Source organism: Eriocheir sinensis, unplaced genomic scaffold (genome assembly GCF_024679095.1).
Source record: "Eriocheir sinensis breed Jianghai 21 unplaced genomic scaffold, ASM2467909v1 Scaffold601, whole genome shotgun sequence".
NCBI classification, from domain to species: Eukaryota; Metazoa; Arthropoda; class Malacostraca; order Decapoda; family Varunidae; genus Eriocheir; species Eriocheir sinensis.
The window spans coordinates 98,087-107,934 of NW_026111945.1; the positions used below are offsets into that span (position 1 = coordinate 98,087).

Here is a 9,848-nt window from a genome sequence, read left to right on the forward strand (position 1 = left end):
ACCACCACACCGTCATCCCCGCACCCTCACCACCACACCGTCATCCCCACACCCTCATCATCATCCCTGCTGGGACCAATATTCATCGTCCTTACTCACTGGCTCCCTTCTGCCCTCATTTTTTCATTCCCTATTTCCATCTTCCCTATTTTCTTTACGTTTCATTATTCAGTACACTTCTTCACCACCCTCTATCAGCAATCTTTCCATTACTATAATTTCTTTCCACATTCGCCTATTCCCCCTCACCCCGTTTCTCTTTCTTTTTCTTTCCTTATATTTATCTTTCTTTTACCGTTTTTTGCTGTTGCTCTTCGATTGTGAAGTGTGAATTTTAGGCTGCCTCTTTTTTTTCTTCGTGATCTTCATTTTCTTTTTCTAGTTTTTATCCATCTATCAAATCGTTATCTTCATATTTATAAGTTCTTCTCTCCTCTACATTTCTACTCATTCCGTCAACCACCACCACCACCTAGATGACTTGTTGCACCTCTCGTCAAAAAAGTTTCAGAAATCTCTTTAAAAAGTTTCTTATGAGGTGACGGGCCCGTTGTGTGTGTGTGTGTGTGTGTTAGACGAAATTGTTTTTATTTAACTTCACTTTTCAAAGCAAAATTAATAAAACTTTTTTGAAGGACTCTCCCTCTCTCTCTCTCTCTCTCTCTCTCTCTCTCTCTCTCTCTCTCTCTCTCTCTCTCTCTCTCTCTCTCTCTCTCTCTCTCTCTCTCTCTCGGTTTCAACTTTGGAATTAATTTGACTGACCCGAATTTCTTTCCACACTTTATTCTCCGTCTCTTTTTCTCTCTCTGGGAAGTTAGTTGTTTGGTAAGGCTCGTCACTCACTCACTCACTTAGTCACGGAGGCCCCGGCAGTCCGTCGGACGGACGGACTGCCGGGGCCTCCGCACCCTCACCACCACACTTCAAAAAAGTTTTATTAATTTTGCTTTGAAAAGTGAAGTTAAATAAAAACAATTTCGTCTAACACACACACACACACACACAACGGGCCCGTCACCTCATAAGAAACTTTTTAAAGAGATTTCTGGTCTGACAGTCAGTCGATCAGTCAGCCACTCCGTTGGTATCTCAGTTTGTCACCTCACTATTCAGTCATATAGTCAGGAAATGTACGTTCTCTCACAGTCAGTTAGTAGGTTGGGCAGTCTGTTAGTCAGTTAGTTCATAGGCCAGTTTGCCGTCCCATTATATAGTCAGCCACTCGCATAGTCAGTCAATTGGTCCTTTCAGAATCCCTTAGTCAGTCAGTCAGTCATTTAGTCAGTCAGTAGGTCTTTCTATCAGTCATTTGGTTAGACAGTCAGTTTAACAGTCGCATATTATTTTCATTTTCATTTTCTTCTCTTTTTTCTTCTCTAATTATTTTCATTTATTGTTGTATTTGTTCTCTTATGGTACCCTCGTCTACTCGAGCCTCGAAGCGCGCCATCATCACATCACCACTTCACCAATAACCAACTCACGCACGAATCCTTGAAGCTCCAGCCGCACTCGCCGAGGACTCGTGACTCCACACCGAGGCTTCACCCATCATTCAATTGAATATCACGAAGCTTCAAATTTTGCGGACTCGTCTCGCCCGCCGAGGTTATAAATAGACATCCACAAGCTAACCCCGACAGTCTCATCCGAGGTAGCTCACATTTCGAGGACGCAAGGACTCTTCAATTTATCGTGAGCTAAACCAGGATTCACCACGGGGTCTGACACACACATACCCATTCTCACTTGCATATATATTTGTATTCCTTATGTGTAATTCTTAACTTTAAACTAAAACACCTCATTGAACTAATATTTCGTTCCACATTTGTAATTCTTGTTTGGTTCCTCAAAGATAGTATTCATTCATAGTTCATTATGTGTAATTGTAACTATAACTAATCACCTCAGGGAACCAAACCACCTACTCTTGTCATTGCCTATTGTCATATGTTCTAAGTAATTGTCTTATTAGGTTGTACCATTTGCTTTCACTTAACCTTACAATTACGTTATGTCCCAGTTAGCTATCTTAAAAACACAAATCAACCCCTAGACGTCAGTTAACTGTGTTCATAGCTATCTTTCTAACACAAATCAACCCCTAGACGTCAGTTAACTGTGTTCATAACAGTTCTTCCTCTTTTCTTCTCCTTCCTCTTTCTTTTCTTCTACATCATCATCCCCATTATCTACTTTCTTCTCCCTCTTTTCATTCTTCAATCTAGGCTTCAACACTTTTTTCCTCATTGTACGCCTCTTCCTCTTCTTTTTCTTGTCATCTTCCGTTTTTATGTTTCTTCTCCTCCTCCTCCTCCTCCTCCGTGGCCTGTAATCCCCACACTAATTCATATTTCCTTTATCTCTTCTTTACCTTATTTTCCTTCACTTCCAATCTTTATCAGCGTCTCTCCTCACTTCTCTTCTATCATAACGTTTTCCTTTCTCATTTTTGCCTAGCAGAGATTAGATTTTCCTTCTCTTCCTCATTTTTATCAGAGTTTCCCTTGTACATTATCTTCCGTTATCCTGTTTACCTTGTTTATCCACCCTCTCTCTCTCTCTCTCCCTCTGTTCTCTCCTTTGCATCGTTTTCTCATTATCCTCCTTCCCTCCTTCCTTCCCTCCTTTCCTTAATTCCCTTCCCCTTGTTTAGCCAGCACAATATCACCCTCTTTATCTCTCGCTCACTTTCTCTCTCCCTCTTTCTTTCATATACCCTTTTCATCGCCTTTATCCTTTTCCGCTCTTTTCCTCTCTTGCTGCCTTCCTTCTCCCCTCCCTTCTCTCTTCTCCTTCGTCGGTGTTAAACTCTCTTTGAATATCTGCTACATTCCCTTGTCTGTTTTGAGTCTATATCTACTCTCTATCTGCTTTATTTCATATCCCTGTTCCATTTCCGTCTATTATCTCCCTTTTCTTTCTTTACCCAATTATTTTGTTTTCCTTCCTTTCTTCCTTTTTCCTTCCTTTTTTCCTTTTTCCTTCCATTTCCTTTTTCCTTCCATTCGTTCCTTCCTTACTCGCTCCTTCTGTCCTCCCTCCCTTCTTTTCTCCCTTTCTTTTTCTCATTCGTTTTCTTCCGTTTTTTTTTTCTTTCTTATTCCCTCCTCTTTCCCTTCCTTTCTTTCCTACCTTCCCACTCTTCTTTTTCTTTCTTCCTTCGTTCCTTTCTCCCTTCCTCCCTCTCTCACTCCCTCTCTCCCTGTCCCACCTGTTATCTGTGCATAATCAGCCTTAATTACTCCACCTGGCATTACCTGCTTTCCTTGTTCTCATTAACCTGTTGAAGGAAGCAATGAAGCTGGAGTCCTTGCGTGTGTGTGTGCGTTTTTTTTGTGTAATTTCTTTCTCTTCTGCTTCTTTCGGAGTTTTTTTTGTGTGTGTGTTTTCTTTTTAGCTTTCCCTGTCATTTCTTCCTCGCATCATTTGTTCTTTTCATGTATTGCCTGTGTCGGTGTTGTTCTTTGTTCCTCTTATGTTTACTTCATTTTGCTCTCATTCCACTTTTTCATATTTTCGTTTTTCTGAAATACTTTTTTTCGTTTGATTTTTTAACATTTTCTCGGTCGCTATCTTTTCTTCCCTTTTTACCTCTCATAACTCATCATTTTTTTTTGTCTATCTTTTCATTACCTCGTTTTTTTCAGTTTGACTTCGTAGCTTGATTTTTATTTTATTTTATCGTGGCATTGTTTCCTTTTTTCTGAGTCATATTTTCCCGTTCCTTGTTTTGTGTTTTAGGAGGAGGAGGAAGAGGAAAAGGAGAAGAGGGTGTCTGTAAGCGATAAATATGAGAGGTGAGGAAATGAGGAAAAGAATATAGTGTTGGAAACCACATTAATAGCCCATAAACTTATAATGGTGCTCTCTCTCTCTCTCTCTCTCTCTCTCTCTCTCTCTCTCTCTCTGTTTATCTTATCCTTGCTTTTCCTCTCCACTCATTTATGGTCCTCCTCCTCCTCCTTTTCTTCAACGACAGCTGATCTAGTTAACGAAGTAAATGTTTGTCCAATTTTTAGTTCTAGCGATCACCGAACAATCACATTCAGCATCAATATGAAAGAAAGTAAAGTAACTCCTAGTAAAGAAAAGGTGCCTGATTATATTATCAGAGAGCGAATTTCGTTAGACTCCGATCAATTCTAAATAATTCTGACTGGACTGAAATCTCGGCGGAAACAGATTGATAAATCTTGGGGGGGCCTTCACCACAATATTGAACAATGCCATAAGCATATGCGTACCCTATCGTAACAGACGTTCAGCGTCAGAAATCTCGGCGGAAACAGATTGATAAATCTTGGGGGGCCTTCACCACAATATTGAACAATGCCATAAGCATATGCGTACCCTATCGTAACAGACGTTCAGCTTTTAAGAAGAAACCCAAATGGTGGAATAACGAAATTCAAAAATGCCTTACCCTATCGTAACAGACGTTCAGCTTTTAAGAAGAAACCCAAATGGTGGAATAACGAAATTCAAAAATGCCTATCTCTAAAAAAACGTGTATACAGTAGATACATAACTCAGAGTGAGGCTGACAAACTAGAGTTGGACAGAATTCGCCGCGAAACCAAGAAATTAATAAAACAAAGCAAGAAATATCTTTAAGAATATATAGCGGAAACGAGTAAATCTAATCCTAATTTTTTTTTTAGCTATGCAAATAATAAAATGTCACTCACTTGTGGTATCGGACCGCTTGCTAATGATAATGGTAACCACACGAACGATGAAAATGAAATGGCTACAATCCTAAATAACTTTTTTCACACCAGTATTTACCGACGAAGATTATCACCTCAACCGCCGGCGGTTAGAAGGACTGAAAAGATGTTAAGTGGCGTGCTCATCGTAGAAAGTGATATTTTACGCACAATTGAAAAGATTATAAAGTAAGCAAAGCTCCTGGTCCAGACAAAATTACCCCTAGGGTCTTGAAAGAAATCAAACATCAAATTTGTAAACCGCTCTCCATCATATTCAATAAATCTTTAACCGCTGGAAAAGTTCCGTCGGATTGGAAACTAGCAAATGTCACACCAATTTTCAAAAAGGGGGACAAGTCTCATCCAGGAAACTATCGACCAATTAGCCTGATATCGATTGTTTGCAATTTAATGGAGACTATCATTCGCGACATTATGGTGAAATTCTTCGAAGAAAATAATATAATAAATAATTCGTAACATGGCTTCCGTAGTAAACGTTCGTGTTTAAACTAACTAACTTTATTTTTTTTTCATTATATTTTTGCAGGTCAGTAGAGGACACCAGTATTCAAAAGACTTTAACGTTATTACGACAATGAGTAATATTTTAGTTGCTGGTTGGATTCAAAATACTTGTCTAATCTATTCTTGAAGGACGTAACTGTTGTACTATCAACGACATCACAGGGTAAAGAGTTCCAAAAATTAACAACTCAATTGAAGATGTGTTTAGCTTCGTGCGACGAGAATCTTTTACCACTTATCTTCAAATTGTGATTTCTTCTTGTTCTATTTGATCGATCAATTGCAAGGTAATCTTCCACATCAATATCACTGAATCCTTTAAACATTTTAAACACTTCTATTAGATCGCCTCGCATTCTTCGTTTTGATAGACTGAATAACTTTCCTTCTATAAGCCTTTGTTCATACGATAAATTTCTCAACCTAGGAATCATCTTTGTTACTCTTCGTTGAACCCGTTCCAACTTTTCTTTGTCTTTTCTGTAGTAGGGAGACCAAAACAGTACACAGTACTCTAGACGGGGTCGAACCAACGAATTGTACAGTTTTAATATTACTTTTTCCGATTTATTATTAAAGACTCGTTCGATGAAGCCAACCAATTTGTTTGCAGTTTTAACTACCTCTGAACAATGCTGACCGGGCTTTAAATTGCTTGATATAGTGATTCCAAGATCCTTTTCTTTACTTACTGCAGAAAGTTGTTGGCTATTCATTACGTACCGAACGCGATTGTTATTTTTTCAGATGTGCAACACTTACGTTAAGTTTCATTTGCCATTGATTGCCCCAACGTGCAAGTCGATCTAGATCTGATTGTAAAGCTTCTTCGTCGAGTGTCGCAGTTACTTTACTAGCAATTTTTGTGTCGACAGCAAATTTTGATACTTTGCAAGTGAGCCCATCATCGATATCATTAACATAAATTAAGAAGAGCATGGGGCCAAGCACTGATCCTTGAGGTACGCCGCTTCTGACGTCGAGCCAGATAGATGTAACACAGTTTAGAACTACTCTGTTTCCGCTCAGAGAGCCAGTCCGCAAGCCAATTGTGAAGTTACCCGAGATACCGTGCGCCAATAGTTTGCTGAGCAATCGTTGGTGGGGGACCTTATCAAATGCCTTTTGAAAATCCAGATATATGATATCTTCTGATCTGCTTTCATCGAACACCTGAAAAATATAATGCGATGAAAAATATAATGAAAAAAAATAAAGTGAGTTAGTTAAACACGAACGTTCACTACGGAAGCCATGTTGCGAATTATTTATCATATTATTTTCTTCGAAGAATTTCACCATATTGTCGCGAATGAGTCTCCATTAACTTACAAACAATCGATGTCAGACTAATTGGTCGATAGTTTCCTGGATGAGACTTGTCCACCTTTTTGAAAATTGGTGTGACATTTGCAAGTTTCCAATCTGACGGAACTTTTCCAGTTGTTAAAGATTTATTGAATATGATAGAGCTTTTTACAAATTTGATGTTTGATTTCTTTTAAGACCCTAGGGGCAATTTCGTCTGGTCCAGGAGCTTTGCTTATTTTAATCTTTTCAATTGTGCGTAAATTGTCACTTTCTACGATGAGCACTCCACTTAAGATCTTTTCGGTCCTTCTAACCTCCGGTGGTTGAGGTGATAAACAATCTTCGTCGGTAAATACGGATGAGAAAAAGTTATTTAGGATTGTAGCCATTTCATTTTCATCGTTCGTGTGGTTACCATTATCATTAGCAAGCGGTCAGATACCACAAGCGAGTGACTTTTTATTATTTACATTGCTAAAAATTCTTTAGGATTAGATTTACTCGTTTCCGCTATATATTCTTAAAGATTTTTCTTGCTTCGTTTTATTAATTTCTTGGTTTCGCGGCGAATTCTGTCCAACTCTAGTTTGTCAGCCTCACTCTGAGTTATGTATCTACTGTATACACGTTTTTTTAGAGATAGGCATTTTTGAGTTTCGTTATTCCATCATTTGGGTTTCTTCTTAAAAGCTGAACGTCTGTTACGATAGGGTACGAATATGCTTATGGCATTGTTCAATATTGTGGTGAAGGCCCCCCAAGATTTATCTATCTGTTTCCGCCGTGATTTCAGTCCGGTCAGAATTATGTAGCTTTGATCGTCGTCTTACGAAATTCGCTCTCTGATAATCAGGCACCGTTTCTTTACTAGGAGTTACTTTACTTTCTTTCATATTGATGCTGAGTGTGATTGTTCGGTGATCGCTAGAACTAAAAATTGGACCAACATTTACTTCGGTAACTATATCAGCTGTCGTTGAAAAGATAAGGTCAAGTATATTATTTTCCCGAGTCGGTTCTTGAACCTGTTGATGTAAATCACTTCCTGGTAAACACATCGAGCCCTGTATGACAGTTCAACGGTTCACCCCATCTTTTCACTGGCAAGTTAAAGTCCCCAGCAATTACTGCCTCGCAACTGCTACTTGTTTCTAATAATAATTCACTTAATGCGTGGTCGATATCAAGAGTCTGCCTTGGCGGTCTGTAGATAAGTCCAATTACTATTTTACGAGATTTATTTTTAATTTCAATGAAGACCGTGTCTACATTGGTTATAATATCTGTTTTCACGGATACTGGATGGAGAGAGTTGTGGATATAAAAGATAACGCCTCCACCCTGTCTGTTCTCTCTTTCTTGACTAAAAATGGTATAGCTCGGTAATCTATATTCCGCAATGAAATCTCTATTTGAAGTGTCTATCAAAGATTCTGTGACTCCGATGATGTGGTAATGATTTGTAGTTGCGAGGACTTCTAAGTCTTCAAATTTGTTACATAGGCTACGAGCGTTTACATAACGAGCTTTAATGTGATTCGAGTCGGGGTTTTGCGGGTTGAGTGCTCCCTTACGGTGGAGCTGCTGGTGTTCTCGCCTCCGCGTTTTTTGGCTTTCGAAGAGCCACTTGGTCACAGAGCAGCCTCCCGAAGCGGGCCTGTACGAGGCAGCTCCTTTGAACCTAAGCTCCCGTGAATCTAACCCCACCTAATATCGCTGTCCATGAATTTATCTAATCTATTTTTGAATGAAACATTGATAGTTTTACCCCTTCAGAATAATCAAAGTGCCTTTATTACAGTACCCAAGCGCGGACACTCATCTGGCAGCGAGATTATAGCCTCTAATGGTACGTGGGAGCTCGGTAACGGCGCGCCTCAGCGGGGAGTAAGGAGCACCCTGGCCTTGTTAATGAGTGGCGGCGCGGCGCACTCCTGCCTCCTCCTCCTCCGCCGCTGTCTTCACAATGATTTCATAAAGATTCCCGCCGAGGCGCGCACGTGTGAAGTGTAGAATGTATGCACTGCCGCTTCGCTTATGACGCGGCGACACGACCTCAACACACACACACGCACGATTTGTGGCCTAGACCTGACCGAGGTCAGACATGGGTCACGGTGCTCCGTAAGGAACAGCCTGGGGCCAGCCTGTTGGCCTCTCCCCTTCCCCTCCATCCCCCTCTCCCTTTTCACCAATAACCCAACACTGTAAGAAACTTTTGTGACATCAAGCTTAATCATGGTGAGAGAAAGTGAGTGCAGTGTGTTTATGGTGCCGTGAAGACAATGAAGAGTAGTAATGGCCAGTGTGACGTTGACGCCGCCTTACCATCCAGCCGACGCCGGTCCCCAGGTGCCCTCAGGTATACCAGCCCGACCATCATGCTGGTGGGAGAACTCGGTTCAGGTGCAGTGCAGTGTTAAGGCCCGTCATTCAGGTGGACTCATAGTTGGGGCATGGGGCAGGGGCATGGGGCAGTGCAGATGTTAGATGTTCCCACGCCTACCGCTTCTCGGTCCACCTCTTCCTATCTTGCCTCACCGGCTGAAGGGATTAGCAGGTCATCACTAAGCTGAGTGACGGCCGACACCGCTTCTACCTGCACCCCTGCTATCAACTGCGACCTGACCCTTTTTTGACCTGGGGCTTAAACACCCCTTCCCCCGGAAAACCACACCGCCTCCTACAGCACTAACGCACTGCATTCCACCACCTCACCTCCCCCCCACCACCCCAGACCCCCTATACCCCTTTCACATTGTACTTTTCTTTTCTATTTTATTTCAATATTGTATTTTAACATGTATGTTTTCAGCTATACAGCTGCAGGCACTCAATAAACTGTTTATTATTATTATTATTATTATTATTATTACAACCGCTAACACTCCCCCCCTCCACAGGTATGCAAACACACAGTTACACACAGAATAAAAAGACAAGACAAACAGAGTAAGTAAGTAGGCAAGTAAACATCTATTGACCACAATTTACAATTATGTATATACAAGATTTCAAGTAATTAAGTCTTTAGCAAAATAAATTCGGAAATCACTAATTATCAAACATTTATGGTTCATATTTAATAACCATCACTAAAGGAATATTGGATGCATCACATAATACGTTAACTATAGTTCCAGTCATTACAATATCTGGCAACACAAATTCCATTTCTTTGAAGATCACACAAAATATTTACACAACTTTACTAATACGAAAACAATAAGAACCAGGAAAAGTATAATACCTTGGGAAGAGTTGCAATTACAGGCCGTCAGACAACATGAC

General features: G+C 40.4%; 1 long non-coding RNA gene across 2 annotated transcripts; it reads left to right on the forward strand.

Annotated features, from left to right (window-relative positions):
• The first annotated feature begins 1,218 nt into the window (after window positions 1-1,218).
• On the forward strand, window positions 1,219-9,414 carry LOC126993329 (uncharacterized). 2 transcript variants are annotated; one of them, XR_007747625.1, is made up of 3 exons: window positions 1,219-1,695; window positions 3,748-3,803; window positions 8,359-9,414. It is a non-coding gene; the product is annotated as an uncharacterized LOC126993329 (long non-coding RNA). The 2 variants fall into 2 exon arrangements; XR_007747624.1 differs by lacking the exon at window positions 3,748-3,803.
• The last annotated feature ends 434 nt before the right edge of the window (window positions 9,415-9,848 follow it).